The 18,790-nt window shown below is 49.0% G+C and overlaps 2 long non-coding RNA genes across 2 annotated transcripts; one reads left to right on the top strand and one right to left on the bottom strand.

Moving 5' to 3' along the window:
- Positions 1 to 29: 29 nt before the first annotated feature.
- Positions 30 to 13,153, bottom strand: LOC140687161 (uncharacterized). The gene is made up of 5 exons (XR_012061314.1): positions 13,046 to 13,153; positions 11,004 to 11,174; positions 7,857 to 7,985; positions 6,890 to 7,049; positions 30 to 97 (listed from the first exon to the last, which is right to left on the bottom strand). It is a non-coding gene; the product is annotated as an uncharacterized lncRNA (long non-coding RNA).
- LOC140687164 (uncharacterized) lies at positions 12,923 to 15,381 on the top strand. Its single transcript, XR_012061317.1, has 3 exons — positions 12,923 to 13,311; positions 14,556 to 14,725; positions 15,279 to 15,381. It is a non-coding gene; the product is annotated as an uncharacterized lncRNA (long non-coding RNA).
- The last annotated feature ends 3,409 nt before the right edge of the window (positions 15,382 to 18,790 follow it).

Genomic DNA, 18,790 nt, shown 5'->3' with positions numbered 1-18,790 from the left:
GAAAACTGTCACCTTGTGAGGGCAGGCTGGGCGAGCAGCTGGCCTGGCTTGGGTTCTCTCTGGTGCGCCACCGTGAGCCATGGGTTTAGAGAGAAACCTGTAAAGGGGACAGGGTGTCCCTTTGTTATGGGCTGAACTGTGTGCCCCCACCCCCATTCATATATTGGCGTCCTAGCCCCCAGCACCTCAGAACGTAACTGGGTTGGAGAGAGCGTCTTTAAAGAGGTGATCACTTTAAAATGAGGCTGACAGCCAGCGGGGAATGCTGCTGTCAGGGGTCAGGGTCATGGAGCTGAGGGTTCTGTAAAAGGCCAGCGGAAGACTCGTCCAGCACGCTCGACCACCCTCCCCGTCTGCCTTCCAGAACCGTGTGCGCTTTCTGCTGGCACCACGCTCGCTCGGGCAGGCCCTGGTCTTCTCTGCCCTGTTGGTCCTGGCTGTGACCTTCCTCGCACCACCCTTGGAGGTGGCCACTGAGGCGTGTTTGGGGAACACAGACAGGCTCTCAAATCCTCTCCCATGTGAAGTCCGCCACCCCAGCTTGGTGGAAGAAGCCACCAGGGCCACAGCTGATTACAATTCCATTTACACCTTGCAAGCTGAGATCATGCAGATGTCAGTGCTATTTATTCCAAAGAGCCCATGACGGGAGCGCCAGCCCAGCCGCGGCCCACCCCGACCCCAGGAGGCCGCGAGCCCATCTCGGGGCAGGCTTCACAGGAAGCCCATTCTCCCTGGCTGTGACTTTTCACTCGGCCACCCACCACTTCTGAGAAGACACTGAGCTCCTACACAGAAGGCTGCATGTCTGTGGAAAACTAGTGGGACAGGATGCTTCCAGGGAGGAGAAAGAGCAGGGAATTGTTCACAGATGAAGAGATGGTCATTTCTTAACCATGTCCCATTTACTGTGGGCTCAACAAATGTACACTCGGAATTGAAAAAAAAAATTAAGATGAGGTCATATGGGTGGGTCCTAATTCAGCAGGACTGGTGTTCTTCTTAGATGAGACGAGGACCCAGACAGAGAGGGGTGGCCATGTGAAGGCACAGGGAGAAGACTGTTGTCTACAAGCCAAGGAGGGAGGCCTCAGAAGAAACCGACCCTGCCGGCACCTTGACCTCAGACTGCCAGCCCCAGGACTGGGAGAAAAGAATGCCTATTATTCAAGCTGCCCTGTCTTTGGGCTTTGTTGCATCGGCTTGAGCAAAGGGCTCCATCCCTGGACCCCGCTGCAGGCTGCTGACGTCCTGCAGAAGAGACCACCCAAGTTCTCCTGGAGCAGCTGTCTCCTGTTCGCCCCCTGCCCTTGAACTCCCTCTCTTGTCTGCTTGGCCATGGCGGCCTCCTCCACTCTGCAATCAGGATGGGTTTTCTAAAGCCCAAACCAACCTCCTTCCTGCCCAGCTAGAAGGCCTCCATGCCTCCCCACTGACTACAGATAAACGCCAAACTCCTGAACTGGTTGCCTGAGCCCCACTCCTCCCGAGCTTTATCTGCCCCCATTCCTGCTTCCTGCTTTGCTACAGATTGTCTGCAGTCCCTCCACCCAGGCACTTTCAAGCCTCTGTGACAGCGTGTGTGCTCATTTGCTTGAGCTGCTGTAACAAAATACCACAGGTGGGGCGGCTTAAACGTCATACACGCATTGTCTCGCGATTCTGGAGGCCGGAAGTCCAAGATCAAGGTGTTGGGGGAGGGTGATAGCCCAGTGGGAGAGTGCATGCTTAGCAGGCACAAGGTCCTGGGTCCAATCTTCAGTACCTCCATTAAAATAATAATAATGATAATGATAATGATAATAATAATAATAATAATAATAATAATAATAATAATAATAATAATATCTGTTAAGACTTAAAAGAACAGATGAGGGTGTGGGCAGGGTTGGTTCCTCCTGAGGGCTGTGAGAGCTGTTCTAGGCCTCTCTCCTTAGCTTGTAGATGGCCTTCTTCTCCCTATGTCCCTTCACGTGGCATCTCCTGGTGTGATGATCCCCTGGTCCGCATTTTCCCCATATGAGGACACAGGTCATACTGGATTAGGGCACACACTAATGACCTCATCTTAAAGAGTTACATCTGCAAGGACTCGATTTCCACTTACAGTCACATACTGAGGTGCTGGCGGTTATGAAATTTGGGGGGACACAGTTCAACCCACAACCCTTGGAGGGATGTGCTGTTCCCTCCACCTGGCATGTTCTTCCCCTTGTTTCTTCTTCTGGACAGCGTAGTGATCCTGGAAGTTGCAGTCACAGCTGGACCCTTCCAAGCCGGGGTGCCACCCCATCCTCCCCTTGCTCCTGACCTGTGTACACAGGCCCCGCTCCCACAGGCCCCGCCTTAACCACGCCCCCAGCCGCCCCTTTGGCACTCTCCTCCTGACTGTCCCAGGCTGCGCTGGAGTGTGGGGTCGCTGTGCCTCACTCCCACACCCTCAACTCTCCCCACCCCCAAGTACCTGGGGTCCCCCTCTGCCTTGTCCCTTCATTCCAGTGATCATCTTCTTTCTCCCTCTGCCCTTGTTTGTTTCTACAATTAATGAGACTGACAGTACTTTTCAGAACTTTCGGGGGATTCCACGCATCCCTTCAGGAAGCAGGAGATGCCTGGGGGAGCCTGGCATTCCCTGAGTTGGTAAACAATTTCTTCAGCCTTCTGGGGCTGAGTCGGTTCCTTGGAAGAGCGCTTCTGCGGGATACAGTCAGCAAACACGATGTGATGTGCACACCGGGCCTGGGGCGTGAGGGGAGAGCAAGGGGCTCCCGCGAAGGGGGACTGCTAATGACAGCGGCGGCTCACCCCTGGGTAATATACACACCATGTTCTGATTTGATCCTTATTAAAAATTGAAAGGCAAAAGATTCATGCTGGCATTGTTTCTACGCCCATTTTAAAGACAGAGAAACTGAAGGCTGCCTCTTTGGAATAAGGAAAGCAGGGAGGCCACTTTGAGCTTGGACAGCGGGTTGGGGTCCTGGACTGAAGCCACAGGAAGTAGGGGACGCAGGGGAACCCATGCTTAGCATCTAGCCTGGGCTCAGCACCTTGGCTGAGGAACAGCTGGCGGCCTGCGTGGGGCCCACCAGACCCCCACGTGGTGCCAGGAGCTTCCTTCCACTCCAGACCCTGGGCTGAACTGACTGAAAAAGGGCCTTCCACATTCTCCATGTTTCTTTGGTTTGAAAAGCCGTGTTCAATAACCCCATCAAAGCTGCCCGCTGACCAGCCCCAGAGAGCGGCCGTCTCAAGGAAACAGTAAACCAGATGAGAGATGACTTTCTCATATTTGGTTGACATGCTTTATGGGTGATAACTCTTATGACAACAGAAGGTAGATAAAACGGCTCAGTTACTGTTTCTTGGAAATAATAAAATAACGTGGAGGGACTGGGTGCCAAGGAGCCTACAGATGAATGCCTGGCTATAAAAGAGGACTTACCTCATATTTCATCAAGTTGCAGCTCAGCTGCCTGGCAGGTAAGGAATGAAAAGTGGGATTATTTTTAGACCGTTTTATGATGCATCCGGAAGTGTCCAGTTCATTGTCTGAACAACATTCATACTTGAATGAAAGGAGCAAGCATTATAGTTTTCTCTCATTAAATATCCTTTAGGGAGATGGCAGTTTTAGGACTGAGTATAAAATCTAATAATTACCAGGTACACCTGCATAGGGAGGAAATCCATGTTCAGACTCTGTAGCATGTGGTGCCACCTGGAAGTGAGGGATCATTTATCTTCGTGTTTCACACGGGGAAACTGAGGCTCCGACAGGCCCAGAATGAGCAAGAAACAGAACTGGGAATCAGCCTAAGAACTGGCTAAATTCCAAGCCGGTGCCCTGTGGTAATGTTATAATGTAATTGTTTAAAGCTGCCTTGGTTTTTTTTGTACTTTAAAAATAAGTAATAGGAAGGCTCCTTTAAGAAGACCTGGAAATGAAAGCTTCTGTTACAAAAATAAAATCAATTTTTTTAAAAAGCCACTCATTAGAACATGATAGGATATAGCAAAAATAAGCAAATGGGACCTAATTAAACTTATAAGCTTTTGCACAGCAAAGGAAACCTAAGCAAAATAAAACAACAGCCTACAGAATGGGAAAAATATTTGCAAATGATGCGACTGACAAAGGTTTGATTTCCAGAATGTACAAACAGCTCATGCAACTTACTGACAAAAAAACCAAACCACCCAATCCAAAAATGGGCAGAAAACCTGAACAAATAATTCTCCAGTGAAGACATACAAACGGCCAATAGGCACATGAAAAAAATGCTCAGTATCGCTAATTATCAGAGAAATGCAAATCAAAACTACAATGAGGTATCACCTAACACCAGTCAGAATGGCCATCATTCAAAAGTCCACAAACGATCAATGCTAGAGAGGGTGTGGAGAAAAGGGAACCCTCCTACACTGCAGGTGGGAATGTAGTTTAGTGCAGCCACTGTGGAAAACAGTATGGAGATACCTCAAAAAACTAAGAACAAATTTACCATATGATACTACAATCCTGCTCCTGGGCATATATCTGGAGGGATCTCTAATTCTAAAAGATACATGCACCCCAATGTTCATAGCAGCACTATTTACAATAGCCAAGACGTGGAAGCAACCTAAATGTCCATTGACAGATGACTGGATAAAGAAGTTGTGATATATTTATACAACAGAATACTACTCAGTGATAAAAAAGAAAAACATAATACCATTTGCAGCAACATGGATGGACCTGGAGCTCATCATTCTAAGTGAAGTAAGCCAGAGAGAGATAGAAAGATACCATATGATATCACTCATATGTGGAATCTAAATAAAATGAAAAAAAGAAAAAAGAGGACACTAATGAACTCATCTACAACACAGAAACAGAAGAGCAGACATAGTAAACAATCTTATGGTTACCGTGGGAAGGGGGATGGGAAGGGATAAATTTGGGAGTTTGAGATTTGCAAATGTTAATCACTATAGATAACAATGGATAAAAACCAAATTTCTTCTGTGTAGCACAGGGAACTATATTCAATATCTTGTAATAGTCTTTAATGAAAAAGAATATGAAAATGAATATATATGTATATATATGCATGACTGGGACATGATGCTGTATACCAGAAATTGACACATTGTAACTGACTGTACTTAAATAAAAAAAATTTTTTTTTAAGAAGAACATAATGAGATATAGTCATTAAGATTATTGGCTCAACATTCATTTTCTCTGTACTTAATAATTTTAAATATTTTTAAATATGTGACAAGACAGATCTGAAATTATTCATTTAATTAATTATGGTAACATCTTAGTGTTTAATGTATTTTTGACACCTTTGTAAAACAATGTCTCACTTTGGTGTCTTTTTCTCCCCCTCCTTTTTTTTTTCTATCTAAATTTATAAGCTGGGTTAAAAGACATGGAAGTGCAGGGCCAGTGTGGAGGTGGGGCTCTCCTTCTAGGAATGTTTCATTCCAGCTCCTTGAGTTGATTTTTTTTCAACCTCCTGCAGGTATAGTTGAAGTATGGGAAACCGTACATCGTCAAAGTGTACAATTTGATCTGTTTATATATATATATATATATCTCCATCACTACACTGAAGATAAACATTTCCACCATGCCCCCACCCCCAAAGTTTCCTCATGCTCCTCTGTCATTCATCCTTCCCCTTCCTATCCCCAGGGACTGATCAATCTTTTGACTACTTTGCATTTTTTTAGAATTTTATATAAATGAAGTCATACAGTATGAATTCTTTTTTTTCCCCACTCAGTTTAGTGATTTGAGACTCATTCACATGGTTATGTATCAACAGTTTGTTTCTTTTTATTGCCGAGTAGTATTCTGTTGTATGGATGGACCACAATTTCTTTATCCATCCACCCATGGATGGATAATTTGACTGCTTCCAGCTTTTGGCTATTTTGAATCAAGCTGCTATGAATACGTGTTTGAGTCTTTGTGTAGACACAAGATTTCATTTCTCTTGCGTGAACATCTAAGAGTGAAAAGACTGGAGTATATAGCAGGTGTACACTTAACTTCCTAAAGAAACTGTCAGACAGTTCTCCAAGGTGGGTGTACATTGTGCATTCCTCTGGGCCATAGATCCACACTCCTGTCAACTCTGGCACTGATTTTAATGCATCATTTTGGCCTGCGCCAGGCAATAAACTGTTGGCTTGTTTAATGATGGTTTGTCTATCTGTAAGTCCCAACAATGTTCCCTTCTAAATATCCCTCCTTGCTCACTGCTACTGCCTTATCTCCTAATTGGCCTTCCCAAATTGCTTTCTCCCCTTCAACCCAGGCTCCGCATGCCAGCCAGAGGGGTCTCTTCAAGACACAGAACTGATGGTGCCTTTGCCTTGTTTAAGACCATGTCACAGTTCCCCAGTAGTGAGAATATGTTTCTCCCAGAATACAACCATAATCCTGCAAGATCTTCCCTTGTTAGCTTCGTCCACACCCCAATTCCCAGGATCCAGTTTTCCTTCTGGTCTTTTAGTGGTTGGATTCAGCCAGAAGACATGCTTTGTTTGGTTCCTACCCGATGTATCCACATGGCTTTATTATTATTATTTTTTTAAATTGGAATAGTTTGTCAACATTGAAAACATAAAACCATTAGTGGGCAGACATTTCCCCTGGGACAGAAGTGAGCTAGAGCTGGCAGCTGTCCCTTTAAGACAGGGCGGTACCTGCCCACAGCTCACCATGCACCCCGCCCCCCACCTTTCTTGCACCTGCTCCTCTCCACACACCTTTGCTAAATTCACACTTGTCCCTCATTCAGATTTGATCTGTAAAGGGGAAGCCTCTGACTCCCATCCTGTCACCTCCAGCACAGGGACCCCACCCGGGCAGGGCTGTTCTCCATACCTCCATACTGTGTGTGTGCCATGGGGCCATGCCCCTCTCCTTCCTGCCCTTGACTTTCTGAAATTGGTCCGATGACTGCTCCAGACTCCTGGGATGCGAACACAAAGCCATTACAGTCTCTTGGGAGGCAGGGTAGGGGATTGAGGCAGTTACAGCAGCCCTGCAAACAGGAGGAAAGTCAATACTAGCTTTTGATGCACGAAATAGGATTTTCAAGTGTGTAGCAAGGTGTACATTGGGTCAAGAGAGGTAAGAATTCGGGAAATTACTTCAGCTCCCCCTTTAGTAGACCAGGAAGCAGGTTTGGTAGATTGAATCAAGGAAGTCTGGCCCTTCATGCCTGGGGGCTTGTGCAGGAAGGGGGGCCTGGGCACAGGGGAGCTGAGCTGCGTTGTACATGCCTCTCCCTGGGCTGGAGGCGCACATGGGTGGGCATTACATAGGAGCTTCTTCACCCAACATGAGATCCTAACAAGAGGCAGGTCTGCATGCAAATTCCAGGGGTTAAGGCCAGCTTTGTGGACATGTGGCCTGGGCAGTCCACCAGGCCTGGGCTCAGAAGGACACATGCTTAATTTAATGCTCTGCTGTCACCGTCTTGAAATTCTTAGTAATTTTTGAGCCGCATTTTCCTTTGGCTCTGAGCCCTGAGAATTATGCAGCCAGTTCTCAGAAGACACCAGCCACATCCATCAAGGATGAGATTGAGGCCAGAGCCCCCTCCCCCTGGTGCCATGAGGTCGTGAACCACCCACCATCCACATAAGCTGGACACCATCTTGAAGGGTTAGGGGGACTTCGGGGAGCCCAGGGCAGAGAAACCCTAAATAAACTGTTTAGATCGTGAAAGGATGCTGTGTTTACCAAACTGGACAAACTTTTGTTTTCTCCTCTCCCTCTCCTTCCTCCAGCTACAAACAGGGAGGGGGCTGGGAGGAGATCAGACCACTGTATGGACAATACTTACAGAGGAACAAAGAGGCTACACTCTGCCCATCTGCATGCCGTGGGAATCTGTGTGACCCTGCTACAAATGATGGCTCTCTGTTTTTCGTCTAGTTAGCAAGGTCGAGGAGAAAGCGATGATAGCTTGATCCTAGAGGAGTAAAAGCAGCAGAGGTTAAACAACAGAAGGGAAAAGGAATCGAGAGGAAGACGACAGGTGCCTCTCAACTTCTGTGCTGGCAACCTGGCAGCTCCCTGGGCCCGGGCGACAGTGAACAGAACATCTGGTTGCCTAGGGACACCTTCCACCCCCCAGTAAGCCGGAAGAGAGGATGAGGTGGTGCAAATCTTCTGTTTTGGGGATGGAGCATCTGATCAGGAAAGGAAGCCCTACGGAACCTCCTCCGGGAAGGGGCGTCCAGGACCCAGGAACAGAGGACATTCCAGCCAATGCAGGAAGGAGAGACCATTAGTCCAAACAGCTCCGCTTGCTGGAAAGGCTTCTCACTGTAAGCCTCAGAGAGGCTGGGCCCAGCCCGGGGAAGACAAAGGTAGTAATGGGAGGAAGGGACAGACGTTTCCTGAGAAGAGGACGGAAACCAAGGTGTAGCAAAGAAGAGATGAACCCTTGGAGAACCAGTCTCCGAGAGAAGGCTCCCTGTCAGTCCCGGATTTGTTTCTTTGACTCTTGTTAAATGTTACATTGCCTTTCCTTAAGTGATGTGCACAGTGATTTTAATGAAGGATAAGAATTTTCACAGAAGAAGTTGCAGGCTCCAAGGGACCGTGGGGGGCGTCTGTCCTTGCCTCTGGACAGAACCACATCCTAACGATCCCAGACAGAAGTCTGTGCTGCTTTCAAGGTCTTTCAGAGATGGAGCTTCTGTTATCTCCCTTGGAGGTCGTTCCAGGGCTCTGGAAAGTAGCCTTCATGTCTAACCTAAGTCCCTCCTGCTGTAACATATCCTCTCGTTTGAGGCTCAGAGGAGAGAGTGAAGCAGGACCTTCAGCTGAGGCTGCCCGCCCTGTCCTGGAGGGAGTGTCAGGCTTCAGTTACCCAGAGGGAGGCAGCAATATGCCTACCCACCTGGAGGCGTGGAGTGAGGGCACCGGACAGCCGGGCGCCACCTTCCTCAGCAGGCCCAGCAAGGCAAGTCAGCCCGGGAGCCCATCCTCTCACACAGACCGCTGTTTGGTGGAGAAAGCCTGTCCACTTTCCCTTAGACTTTCTCCTGGACTGCCAACCTCCAAATCCCTTCTTAGCCACTTGGCTTATCATCCCCAAGCTTCGGTATTATCATCTGTACAATGGGATATGATGGTACTTACCTCACCTGGTTGTTATGACAATGAAATGAAACAATGAACAGAGCCCACCCAGCATGACGCCCAGCACGTGGCAGGAACTTGCTGAGTGTTGATATGACTGTTCTCCAGGAAGAGACGTGCTGGATGGATGAACAGAAAAGCCCTCCTTAGACCTGCCTCTGCAACTGGTCAGCACTGGCCACGTGTGACTATTTAATGTTAGCTTAGTTGCTAACTTAAAATTAAATAGGATTAAAAATGCAGTTCTCGACTGCACGAGCCATGTGGCAAGTGCTCAAGAGCCATGTGTGGCCGGTGGCTCCCACGTTGGACAGCGCAGAGAGATAGGACAGCTCTGCCTGAGATCACAGAGCAGAGGCAGGGCTCTAAAAGGAACAGAAATAGGGCAGGCATATTTTCATGCGATGAAGGTTGCAGTCCAGAGCATGGGTCCCTCTGGGCATCCAGCTGGAGGCGTCACATGGGTGGGAGCTGGGTGTGAGAGTGACCAGAGAGGGTCTGAGAACACACAGCCTTCCCAGCCCGCCCTTGGGGGTCCCAGATGTCGGCTTCACCCTCCCCCCTCCCTGGGCAGCCCACAGATGCGGCAGTGAGTGGGGTCACTTATGAGCCAGGGGACATGTTTGATGCCTTCCCCCGCCCAGGGGAGACTGCGGAGGTGGTGCCTTGAATTTCGTTGGCAGTGTAAGGAGAACAGGCAGGGACATTTAGTCCTCATTTGTCCTCCCTAAGTGCTAAGTGATCGGTGATACATTGAGGCCCTAATTGTTTCTGAAAGGCTCTTTTACGAGATCTCCAATAAAGTTCTAAAATGATCGTGCCTGTTTGAGGAAAGATAACGCCAGAGCGGGGCCAGGAGTTTGTCAGAAGAAATTCCAGCCGGGTGAGCATTTAAGGAAGGAGATGAAGTCAGCCCTGGGAGACAATGAATTAGATGGCTGGATGTGTCACTGTAATAATGCTGAATAATAAATGACCGGGAAGCTGCTGTAACTCACAGAGCAGGAGAGGAGACTAGAGAGGAAAATTTACGGCCTTGTAGTGCCGGGAGAAAGAGAACGCTCCAAACGTATCTGGTCTTTTGAAGAGAAACCTTCTCGAAGAGATAATCCGGAAAAAAAAAAAAAAAAAAAGAAAGCCTCTTGTCAAAAGTGTCTGAATTTCCTGGAGACAAAGGATCTCTGGCTGTTACAGACAATCTCTCCATCCGGCCCCATCCTTCTCCGGTCCCTCTTCCTGACCCCACAAGATCCTGGCAGCCAGAATTAGGGCGGCTGTGGGGACAGGCCACCACCCTGCCCATTTGTAAGTATCCTTCCAGTCACCCGCCTTCTCTGCAAATGGGGAGCAGGCGCCGTGACTGTCAGGCCATGCCAGGGTGAGAAGAGCCACCAGCTGGAAAAGGACATGGGGAAGGGGTTTCAGGAGCTTCTCAAGTGCAGGGAGACTGCTACTTTTATTAGGGTCCAGGGGTTGCTTTCTCAGTATCCACTCAGATCAACCACTGGAAAAGACATGAGTCAGAAATAGAATGGGCCTCAGGTCTGTGGATCAATATTGATCTTTAATCATTTATTCATGGTCTTCAGAGGAGCCTCAGCACAGCGTGTGTGGGAAGGCGCCGGAGGAGGCACCTGCAGCCACGCCCCCACCCCCAGACCTGCCCTGCCAGCCTGCAAACAAACGTACTGAAACGTCTCCCAGTTTCCATAACCCTGCCTTGACCTCCCCTCTCCTCTGAGCTCAGCCCTGTTTCTGGGCTCCCGGTGAAAGCAGACTCTCAATCAGCTCCCTGAACTCGATGAATCCAGCCCTCTCCCTGCACACTGAAATCGCTCACGACAAAGTCACCTCTGAGCGCGGGGTGTCCGGATGAGTGGGCGCTTCTGGTCAACGCGCTGTGCTCCCGGCAGCGCCCATCACGCTTGCCCGTTACCTCCTCTCTGAGCAGCTTTTTCTTCTCTTTCTTGGCTTCTGTGACCTCGCCTTCCCCTGGGTCTGGGACCTGTGACTGGGTCATAAATCATAAAGGTGACTGAGTGACAACAGGGAGAGGATAATGCCATTCAAAGAAAATTCACTGTTACTCAGTTCCCCTGGAAACAGAGATGGATATCCACACAGGGCCCGGTGGAGAAGCACCAGAGTCAGAAGGAGGAAGCAAGAGGGAGGGGGAGGCATGGGTCACGTGCTTTATTGTGATCCCCGGGGGGGGGGCGGCAGCGGGGGGAACAGCCTAGGGCTGGCTGGTTTGAGTAATGGTGGCTGGCTCTGAGCTACAGGGCGGTCCCCTGCTGCCTAGTGATTTAGGGCAGAGGAAACACTGGCTCGATAGCTGACAGACAGAGGAGATGGTTGTGGGTATCGCCTTGGGATTATCAGAGGGTTTGTAATATCCAAGTCCTCAATGGCCACAGTTTTGAGCAGCACAGATACCGAAAATTTCTGTCACCATAGGAAGTTCTCTTGGCCAGTGCCACCCTGGCCGGCCCTGTGGGTGAGCACCTGTGGTCTCAGCGCTCACGGAATGGAAGTGTCCCCTGGATGCTTGTTAAAATTGTATCTTCCTTGAGAGAGCAGCCCCTAGCCTGACCCCGAGTGCCCGTGGGCTCCTTCTGTCCATCCTCTCCCATCTTCTGCTCTGTTCCCGGCCCAGTGGCTGGTCCTTCCTAGCCTCTCAGGGTGAGGCTGGCCCAAGGATGGATCTACCTGCCCCTTTGAACCCCTACCAGGGTGGGAGCCAGGGGGTGGAGTGGGTGGTCCATGGGGCCAGGCCCCTGCACAGCCTGCGCGGTTCTGGAAGTGCTGCTGGCCTGGGACTGTGCCAGGGGCAGGGACGGCCGGGGGTCTGGGGAGAATCAGTATGTCTGACCGTTATGGACTAAATGGTGCCCCCCACTCCCAGTTCAGCTACTGAAGTCCTAACCCCTAGCACCTCAGAATGCGACTATTTAGAGACAGGGTCTAAAAAAGCACACAGCTACCTGGACCCACCCTACCCCCAGCTCCTAATTTCACAGGTCTGCAGCCCACCCAAGCATACGTATTTTTAGAAGTTCCCAATATGGTTTTTTTTCACTTTTCATTTTGAGTTCATTTGAAACTTACAGGAAAGCTGCAAAAATAGTACAGAGTTTCCATCTACTCCTCACCCTGGGCCCCCTCCAGTTCAATCCCAACTAACCATCATACCGGGATGGGACTCAGGTGCTGGTGGACGGAGGAGTGATCAGGTTGATGCAGGAGAGCTGGTGCTTCAGGGGATTGGGCCTCCATGACACGTGTGCATGCATGCGTGTGTGCAGACACGTGCGTGTGTCCGGGTGCATGTACACGCGTCTGTGTGGGCCTGGGTGTGCGTGTGTGTGTGCAGGTGGGTGTCTGCATGTGTGCATGTCTGTAGACATCTCTGTGTTTATGTGTGTGTTTCCACGTGTCTAGACACGCGAGTGTGTATGTGTGCATACAATCGGGGGGTGAAGGGTAACCAGACCAGTGGCTCTTGAGGCCTGCAGGGCAGCTGCCAATGCAAGGGAAGCCCCTTGAGAAAATCCAAGTTTCTTCACTAGCAAATAAATATTTAATACAATAACAAAAGACTAATGCTAAAGATTTTTAAAAACAAGGTAAAACTAAAATACTTTCCATCATGAAAAGCCGGGGAGGCACATGAGGAGGTGTAAGGTGCGTTAAACATCCTACAACTTGATAATTCAGGGCAAACTTTCATGGTCCTGGAGATGCTAATTAACTTCAGCTTTATGAGGTTAAGTATCCATGTTAAAATGGAAGAGCAACTGCTAAAATACTAGAAAAAGAATGTATAACTTCCAAAACAGCAGAGGGGAGAAAAGAGCATGAGGAATACTGGCTAACACTTACCGGGAGCTCGCCGTGCGCTGGCGCTGCTCTGCCGGAGTGCTCCCCACAGTCTGTGCCGGCAGGTTTATTTTTTCATGTCCGTTCCACAGACGGGAAAGCGGAGGCAGCAAGAGGTCAGGGAGCCTGCTATGGGTCACCAGTGCCAAGAGGCAGAGCCAGGATCGGAGTCCGGGCAGTTTGGCTCAGTGATCTTGAGTTCACCATCACTCTAGGAAAGAAGAAGAAAGAAGCAAAGGACAAGTATGGAAAACAGAAGCACGTACAAGGTAGGTGGTCTTCTAGACCTGATCTAAGTGCGGAAGGAAGCTGGGCTCCGAGACTGCACGGCCAAGGTCATGTCAGGGGAGAGGGTGGACAGGGTGGGGACCCAGTGTAGCCTCCCAGCCCATCATCCACGTGGCCCTTCACCCTGCATAAGCAAGTGCCCCTGACAGCAGCAAAGAAGTGAAAATACAGGACTGCTGGTGTCCTTAATAATAGAAGAGGTGGCAAAAAAAAAAATGTGACAATGAAGATATGTATATTCATGTATAACTGAAAAATTGTGCTCTACAATGGAATTTGACACAACATTGTAAAATGACTATAACTCAATAAAAAATGTTAAAAAAGTAATAGAAGAGGTGAATCACTGTAATAAAACTGGAGACCACCCAGGACTCACATCAGCTGACAAATTATAGAAGGAACAGTAGCTTTCAGACACAGGGCTCTGCTCCCAGGAACTGAGACCAGAGCTGTGCCTGGAGGGGTGTGGTGTGCCTCATCTTGGGGAGCAGGATTTTTAAGGCCCCTGCTTCACTGCAGGTCACCCAGACAGTCATTTTCAGCATGCATTTTCTGAGATTCATTTAAGCAATATTTGCTTCTCCACCATGTAAACAAATCTGAACCTTTTTTTTTGAGGGTAAGTCATAGAGGGACACGAGTGCAGAAATGATATCTATTTGCCTTGCAAACAAGCATGCTTCCTGTTTCACAATGAGATCATTTAGGTATCTGTGGGCATGTATTTCATCATTTTCTGACGGCAGAAATAATATATGTTCATTCTGTAAGCTTGGAAAATGCAGAAAAGGATGCAAAGGAAATTAAAGTCACCCATAATTTGGAGACCCCAACTGTCAGCACTTCTGCATGCATAAACATGTTTTTAAAACATGTGAATAGGCAAGTTTATAATATACGTTATTATACATACACTGTATGTGTTATATATATTTAAGAATACATACATATGTGGACAACACTAAAGAAAAGCAAAGATTAACTCATGCAAATTAAGGGCAGCGATGGGGAGGGTACCAGGGGACTCACATGAACAGGCCATCTGTTTAAGCTGAGTGTTGGTGTTGGGTACTTGGGTGTGTATTGTTTTTTAAACTGTATATAACGATTATACACACTTTTTGGTGTATGAGACAGTTTACAATTAAATCATTTTATTTTTATGTTTTTTTCCCCCACTTGTTTTTTGATAAACATCTGCTGAGCACCTCCTATATTCTAGCATTGGGATCCACAGGCATCAACACAAAAAGATCCTCTCGCTGGGAGCGTATGCTTGAGTGGGAGAGAGAGACAACAGAGATCAGGAGGGCCAAGGGGACAGTTGGTAATTTTCCTAGAGTCAGGGGATGCTCACTGAGAAGGCGACGCTGGAGCAGAGACTTGGAGGAGGTGAGGGGGCACCACTTAGGTCTCTAGGGAAAGAGGTCTGGTAAGCGAGAACAGCCAGTGCAAAGGCCCTGAGAGGGGAGTGTGCTGGAGGGATTCGAGACCCAGAAGGAGCCCACGTGTTGCAGCAGGGTGGGAGTTGGGGGTGAAGGAGGGTGAGAAGGGAAAAAGTGAGGAAAGTAATCAGAGCCCAGACTGTCAGCGTGACAAGGGAAATGGGTACCATCGGGGGACTTTGAGCAGAGAGCTGGTGTGAGCTGCCATAGCTCCACAGGATCCCTCTGGCTGTTGTTGAGAATGGACTTCCCATTAGATCAGACCTATGAGAAGAAGAGGAACTTCACTGCCATGATTTTGACCCGAACCATGAGGAGGCTGGAGTGGCGAGCCTCCCCACAGATGAGGAGGCCTGTGTGAGGGGTGGAGGGAGGCAGGAGAGTGGGGGGTCCTGGAGGCCAAGGGAAAAAGAGTCTTTGCAGATGGAGTTAAGGTAGAGACCTTGAGATGAGAACATCGATCCGCCCTAAATCCAATGATGCTACCTTACACGAGACAGAAAACGAGAAGACACAGGGAAGGCAGCCATGTGACCACGGAGGCAGAGACTGGAGAGATGCAGGTGCTAGCCGGGGAGCACTGAGGCTTGTTGGAAGCCACCGGCAGAGAGAAGAGAGGCCTGGGCAGACCCTCCCTCAGAGTTTCCGGAAGGAACCAACCCTGCTGACACACTGACTTGGATTTCTGATCTCCTGAACTGTGAGAGACTAAACTTCCCTTGTTTCAAGCGACCCAGTTGGTGGTGCTTTGTTAAGGCAGCCTCTGGAAGTTAACACAGTGGAGGGACGGGGGTGTGAGCCCGGCTGGTTTAGAAGACAGGAGGAGAGGAATGGGGGTGCTGGCTAGGGAGGAAGTGGGGCCCAGATGAGGTTGTGGGGGCAGGTGGTGCTGGTGCGCGTGTGGCTGAGGTGGGGGTTTAGGGAGGCTCCCTCCTGCTGGCTTCGATTTTCCCGAGACAGTGATCATTTTCCACACCTTCATATCACTTTGGAATTTTTAATATAAACTGATGGATTATTGAAGACCATTCCATTATTCATCTGGTGAGACGTGCGTACCTCTTAACAGCAAGCGTAATTTCCCACTATTTCTTGAAAGTGCCTGGGGCTTCCTGGCACCACCCACACACCCTTCTCTCCAGGAGCCAGGGAGGAACTCTCGGCCTATGGGCTCCAAATGCAGTGTGGACAGGTGCCCAGTGCCCGGGGCCTGGAATCCAATCAGTTCCTGGGGCGAAGGAAGCTTACAGCTGTGGGGGTTTCAAACAGCCAGCTCTGCCTTGCAGTGGCCTCACGTTCTCGTTTAAAATGCCAGAATTTAATCATCATGCTCAGCATAAAAATAAGAGGGCTGCGTGTCGGACAGGAAAATACTGATGTGAACGCACAGGACCACAGGCCCCAGCTTGAGGTGGGGAGTGTGTTTATTTCCCTTGGCTGAGCAGAGTGGATTCTGGCATTGAAGCTGGTTGCTTTATGCAGCTGGGCACCCAAGTGCCAGCCAGCCCATCGCTTCATCCACATAGGTGCAGCCAGGGACGTGGGCTTGTCCCACCCAGGGTGCAAAGCCAGCCCTTCTGAGAGGTGATGCAGACCTCCCAACAGAGCCTATGAAGCTGGCCGTAAATCCCTAACAGGGTGACATCTGTCCTGGTTCTCTCTGGCCCATGCACAGGTTTCTCCAAGGCAGTTTTGACTACATACACACACATTTTGCTTGGAGCGCCAACCCAACCCCTCCCCAGGGAAAGCCGGGATATCCTTGTGTCGTGTCATTGACTCAGCCCGTCATTCATTAGGGTATTACTGAACACCTGTCGTGCGTGGGGCACCCTGCTTAGTGCCACATAAAGCAATCAATCCCCCAATACTGTTTCCACCCAAGGCCAGGTTATCCAGGTAATTGACTGGAGGGTTTAGAGTCTCTGTGGATTAGAGGTCCTTGTGCACAGTAACACATGTGGATGCGTTCAGCGCCGGCTGAAATAAGCTTGAAACGTGGCTTCCTGCGACTAACACAGCGAACCATTCATCAATTCTGCGTGCCCCCAGAGCCACTGCTGGGGATGCTGCCAGGTCCTCAAAATGTTTCCTCTCCTGAGGGAAAAAGAGACTGGTTGCTCCGGGCCCCTCATGTTGATCAGTGATGCAAGCGTCTTATTCCTCAAAGCCAGGCAGCGTCCGAGGCTTTAACCTCACATCGCTTTGTGTTTCTGTATTGCTGTCCTGCCAACAGATAAATCCATCAGGTCCCATGTCCTAACCTTCACTGCTCTCGTATCCCACTCCCTTCCTGGCTTGTACCGGAGGCATTCCTAATAAGAGGTCTGTCTGCCTGGCAGGCAAGGAAGCCAGCCGGCTCTGAATTACCGCTGCGGGGTTTTCATTTTTATTTATAGGGCATGTTGTCTGGGACAAGTCAAGAGTTGGATCTTCCGGGGTATCATGGAGGAAACATCTCCACGCATTTCGAAAATCTCATATTTGTCTGAACAAGAGCTTGCCAAGGGGAAATTTACCCAACCAGCTGCCTTTTTGCCTTTTTTTTTAAAAAAAAAAAAAAACAATGATGAGAGTACAAGTGTCCTGGTGATAGGTGAATGAGCAGCTGTCATGCAGCCACAAGAACAGAGTCTGCAAAGAGGCATCAATGTGCTCCCAGGGCTGGCCCCGTGGAGAAGCTCTGCCCTTTCCCACCGCCCCACCAGTTTTTCCTATGATTTGCCTTGGTGCAAATGTTATGTGTTCCATGGCTATTTCTATATCTCATTCAAACTTATAGTTGGTTCCAGTGGAGGGGCTGATAATCCAGAAATGGCAGAATGTGTACTCTTCCAATACTTCTTTGTCTGTTACACTTGGGCTAATGTGGACAGACTTCTACTCCCCCCAGCTTATCCTCATTTCGGGCTGTGAGATAAAGGCAAGAGGGGTGAGGACTATGACAACCTGCCTCAGTTTCTGTCCGGAGGCAGGGGAGATGTCCCACAGGGAACACTGCAGTGGGAGGCACCGTCCTTCACGGATGCATAAAAGCCATGTGGCTGTCATCCACTTCCAGCCAAACATCTGTTTTATTAATTTTAAACGAAAATGCTTCTGGCTGCTAAGAAAACAGCACTGTAGAACGTGTGAGTGTAACGATCACGTCCTCAGTACCGTGGACAAGGGCTCCTAAATGGGAAACCAGCCCTTGGCTCTGACACTTGCTCTTCATCATTTGCGAACATGATAGGTAAAGAGAACATCAACCTACGTGGATTAATAAAAATCAAATTTACTGCATCTCCCTGACATTAACATTGTCTTGGATTGCATGGCGCCTCCTTTCTCTGTGATTATCTGGGCTTTTGAAAACCTTTGCCATATTCATCCGAGATATCAGTTTAACAGGGCCTAGTTGCCAGGGCCTGATGGAGTAAATCTGTATCAGTCTGTCGACTGGCAAGGGCAGAAGGGTCTGGTAGGAGACTGCTGATTTTCAAGCGTCCGTCCGCATCCTGGAGCAAAGGTTGAAGATCTTGCTTGAACGGAGTGCACAGGATTTTTGGTAGAGCTGCAAACATCTGCCCTACACGGAGAGTGCAAGCTCTGGAGGGAGGGAGGGCAAGTAAAGAGGGTGACGTATATCCTCATTAGGAACTGGAAAGCGGGCTCCGTCTGTGTGTATAACTTCTCAAGGCTGGCGAAGAGGACAGATCGTAAGAGATGGTCGATACAGCATTTTCTCCACCAGGAATGTCTATTAACCAGCAGATCTGCACATTTACGGGACAAATAGTAACTGATACTCATAATTCTGACCCTCAGGCAACAGAGATTCCTGGCGACACTTTGTGTTTATTGGAGCCAGATTGAATTATGGTCACTGAGGTTTTAGTGCCAAATGCGTCTGAGTGTTTTATAAGTCCCTGAGGAAGGGAGGTGTGTGTAAGGTACAGATGTGATGCTCCATTAACCAGGATACCTGATTGAGACAGAAAGGCTCATCTGCCAGCCTTGCTGGAGAGCG

Source organism: Vicugna pacos, chromosome 18 (genome assembly GCF_048564905.1).
Source record: "Vicugna pacos chromosome 18, VicPac4, whole genome shotgun sequence".
NCBI lineage: Eukaryota > Metazoa > Chordata > Mammalia > Artiodactyla > Camelidae > Vicugna > Vicugna pacos.
This window is presented reverse-complemented; position numbering and strand designations above follow the sequence as displayed.